Genomic DNA, 4467 nt, shown 5'->3' with positions numbered 1-4467 from the left:
GTGGTGGATGCCCCATCCCTGGAAACATTCCAGGTCAGGTTGGACGGGGCTCTGAGCAACCTGATCTAGTTGAAGATGTCCCTGCCCACGGCAGGGGGGTTGGACTAGATGGCCTTTAGAGGTCCCTTCCAACCCAAACTGTTCTATGATTCTATGATTCCTTGTCTCCAGCTAGAATTTCTCCTTACTGTAACACATCACCACTGCTGCTTGTCCTGTCACCATGCACCTCCAAGAAGAGTCTTCCTCCGCCTTCTCTAAGTCCCTCTTCTAGCAGGGAAGCACCACTGCCAGATCCTCACCTTCAGCTTCCTCCTCCCCAGGCCAAACAAACCCAGCCTCCGCAGCTTCTCCTCGTGCACCACGTCCTCCAGCCCCCTGACTGTCTTGGTGGCCTCCACCAGACTCGGGCCATTTTGTTGACCTCTGTCTTGTACTGGCAGCCCAGAACAGGGGACAGGATCCAGCTGTGGCCAAGAAGAGGGAATATTCAGTTCCCTCCAGCTGCAAGTTATGTTCTTATTAATGCAGCCCAACGTGTGGCTGGCCTTCATTGCTGCAGAGTGCACTATCAACTTGCTGTCCACCAGGTCCTCAGGCTCTGCTCTGAAAGGCCACCAGTTGGTACTGACGTACAGGGATTTTCTTCCTTGGTGAGAAAGACTCTGCATTTTTCATAGCTAAAGCTCACGAGATTCCTCCTGGGCCATTAATCCAGCTTACTGAGGTCCCTCTGAATGGCAGCCCTGTCCTCCAGCATATCGCCCACTCCCTCCAACTTACCGTCATCCACAAACTCAATGCAAGTGCATTCACCCCACCCACCTGGGTGATGACATTACACAGCATTAGCCCAAGGACTGACCCCTGAGGAACACCACCAGCTAGATTTTCAACAGTTGACTAGGCCAACTGGGTAGTAGTTCTTCAGGTCCTCTTTCCTGCCCTTCTTGAAAAAGAGCATAGCATTAACCTTTTTCCAGTTACAACAAATATCCCCCAGTCATCACAACCTTTCAAAGATGACAGAGACGGTGACATCAGCCAGCTCCACCACCACCCTCAGATACCGTCCAGCCCTATGACTTTACCTAAGCAGTCACTTTCTTGAGCTTCCACCACGCCTGGCATTACCTCTCACCCACAAGCTCTTCTACTAGGCACACAGACTAAGGAGGAAGATGTAAAGGAAAATGGGTTGGTCCCATTTCTTTGGAAGGAACATGGATTGCTCTTTCTATTCATTCAGAACTAACTATTTTGGGTTTCACAGAATAGCCCACGTTGGAAGAGATCTCGAAAGATCATCTAGTCCAACCTCTTGTGGGAAAGGGAGCCTAGATGAGAGCCTAATTTGCAATTAGAATAGAATAGTTCGGTTGGAAGGGAACTACAACCATCATCTAGTCCAACTGCCTGAAAGAAGAACATACTAAATTCCTAGTATCTGTTAACACTGTTCCTCCAGGCATCAACCTCTTCTCTACTTAGTCCAAATAAAGACAAAATTTAGTTTAAGTATCTACCCGAGATTTCAGAACAGCTCGTTTCACACAAGATAGCTAAGACATCTTATTTTCATTCCTGTGCAAAAATCCCTTAACTGCTTGCTGTCCAAATCATAACTCCAATACAAACATTTAACAGCGTTCCTCAACATTTTTATGTAATGAGAAGGTGAACTACTTCTTTATATGCTCAGCTTTGGACCACTGAAAAAGCAATGAGTATCCCCTGATTTTTAGATTTTTGTTTGTTTAGATCATATTTACAAGAGCTGTAATTTGGATTGTACTGTCCTCTGACTTTTACAAAAATACTCATTCCTTTATCTTTTACACACCAAATTACCATTGAAATAAAAGGTACCTCTGTCAGAAGTACCTTATTTTGATGTTTCTACTTAGCTTAAAAAAAAAAAAGAGAAAGAAAAATTTCTATTAACGATAGACTTTTGGGAACATAGCCATCAATTTGCAGCACTTCAGAATGAGAACCAAAGACTTGACACTACTGGATCCTAATTGTAATACCTATGCTTAGCTAAATGTAGAATCAAAAACTTTGCAGGACATGGCTCAAATCATCCTCATAATCAAAAATAAACTAAAAGAGGAAACAAACCGTTTTCACTGATAAAACAAAAAACAACATAAACAGTAAAAAGTATCACTGTTGGTTACAGAATTTCTTCTCACTCTTACAGCCTGATGCCAAAAGTTCCATAACATCTTTAAATTATCATAAACGGGCACGTTGGCTGGAAGATACAGTCCCAGTCTCTCTTCAGTAAGCAAAAACTTGAGGTAAGAGTTGAGTAGATATTTCTTAAGCCAATTTTAACCACAGTTAACAGCCCACTGCCTAGCTCCTCTGGTTTGTTGTCTGTTGGAAAATGTGACAAAACAACACAGAGGCAACAAGTAACCAGGGCACAGCAGCACAGGCCACTTCATTTGACAGGCAAGCTGGGGCTTGCTGATTTATGTGGCACTCGTGAAACTACAGCCTTGCATGTTGCAAGTTACGAACACAGGTTTTTAGCGTTATTCTCTCTTTGTCAATTGAAATTATAGCTAAAATAGTCTCTTGCAACACAAATATACAATAAAGGTGTAAGAGCAGCCATACTACGACAGACAGAAGATCCGCTTGGCCTACTGTCTGTCTGCACCTGCATCCCCTTGACCCAGAAGAGCAGTAGTACACCAGCAACAAGCTTGGCTCAGCTCCATCTGCTATTCCCAGAGCTGAGCTCCAGTTGTCAGAGCAGCAATTAAACCACAGTGCAAAACAAACACAGAGAAGGAAGCAATGGCCACCATAAAACAACAAAATTTGATACCCAGAAAGGATCAAAATAAACTGACCTATAATGAGTACCATGAAGGTAAAACAAGAAGCAGGAGGCAAGTTCACCGGTCCATAACTTCACATACAACTTAGACTCATACAGTTAACTGTGAAATTTGTCTGTAAATCAGCATTCAAATGAACTTCATTTCTACTTAAATATATACAAGAATACATAGCAGTGCAAGAACCACTCCTGCTATTCTCTGGCAAATTACCCTTCCTGAAGGCATATGGTGAAGGTCCTTCAGCCTTTTGGAAACTGAATTAAGACTACACTATCCAAGTCCCCATAGCCACATGTTTGTTGAGGCTGGACTTGCCTAGACTACACTATCCAAGTCCCCATAGCCACGTTTGTTGAGGCTGGACTTGCCTTTAACATGTCATATTTATTCACATGGCTGTTTCCATTCTTCACTTTAGTTTCTATTATTTTTCCTGATAAGATTGAAACCTGTACCAACCCGTGATTCTTCCCACGGAACGTTTGTAAAATTTGATATGACATCTACCACTGGCTGCCATTTGGCTGTGGCACCTCCAAGTTCCTTCAGAGCTCTGGGATGAAACTCTGAAGACAGGAGTGATCACTGTCTGATCCTTGCAACTTTTCATTTTGAGTCATCCTCTTGTACCTTTCCTAATACAGAACTGCGGACATGACATCCAAAAACATCTCCAGACCCAAGTGTCCGACATCAGCTGTTCAAGTACCCTGCACAAAGATGCCTCCCAACAATTCGCAAGAGTCAGAACTTGTGCAGGTGCTACAAGCCCTTTACACTTCTGGAAACCCCCATGAGAACAGCGGGACAGTTAAGACCAGGTGCCAGAACAGTGCAATACCACAGGAAGGAAGCTTCCCAATGCTCTCACAAGGGGCAAGCTCAGGAAGACATTCATTCCAGAACATGGGGGTGGCAGAATGTGATGGGACACCCATGATCTCCAGAAATCTCCTCTCCCCCATCTCCAGCATTGATATGAACACAGCAAAGTGCACAGAGCCATCTATGAGCCCTTCTAGGGCATGCATGGCTCCATGGGGCCACTCCAGCCCCACTGGCTCTGACTTCCCAGGAGGGTTAGTAGCCTAAGCCCTCTCCAGGGAAGAGTAAGGCGCAAAGGAAACAGGACAATTACACACACGCCCTCCTCCCAGGAGAGGAGGAGGAATCAGGCTAGTTACAGCCAGCGTTCTCCCAGGGGAGAATGCAGGGGATGGAGAGGGATCAGGCCGGTCAGAGCCCCCCTTTTCTCCGTGGCAGGAGAAAAGGGTGACACATCTGTCGCATCCCCCCTTTTTCTGGGGCAGAAGAATCATCCAGTGATAGCACCTTCCCGGGGCAGAAGGCGAGATAAGGCCAGTTTCCACCCACACATCCACACCCCGCCGCAGTGGAAGGTCAAACGCGAGTGAACCTGCCAGTCACACCCCTCGTCCCCAAGGCCGGAGAGGGGCTGAGGGGCTGCTCAGAGCAGCTACCATCTCCCTGCCGCGTTGCCCCCAAAGGCCGCCTGCCCGAACGCCTCCGCAGACCCCGTACTCACAGGAACCTGCTGCTGCTCCTCCTCCTCCTCCTCCTGCCCCGGCTCCATGGCGGCAGGCAG

General features: G+C 46.4%; 1 protein-coding gene across 1 annotated transcript in view; it reads right to left on the bottom strand.

The window, feature by feature from the left end:
* The window catches only part of ALMS1 (ALMS1, centrosome and basal body associated protein), a 75949-nt gene extending 71507 nt beyond the window's left edge, over window positions 1-4442 (bottom strand). The window contains exon 1 of the mRNA XM_009290678.2: window positions 4408-4442. The gene's annotated coding sequence lies outside the window, so the exon portion shown is untranslated. The remainder of the gene's footprint in view (window positions 1-4407) is intronic.
* Between the last annotated feature and the right edge of the window lie 25 nt (window positions 4443-4467).

The sequence above is a fragment of the Aptenodytes forsteri genome, unplaced genomic scaffold (genome assembly GCF_000699145.1).
Source record: "Aptenodytes forsteri isolate BGI_AS27 unplaced genomic scaffold, ASM69914v1 Scaffold236, whole genome shotgun sequence".
Lineage (NCBI taxonomy): Eukaryota > Metazoa > Chordata > Aves > Sphenisciformes > Spheniscidae > Aptenodytes > Aptenodytes forsteri.
The sequence above is the reverse complement of the archived record's forward strand: the minus strand, read 5'-3'. Positions and strand labels throughout refer to the sequence as shown.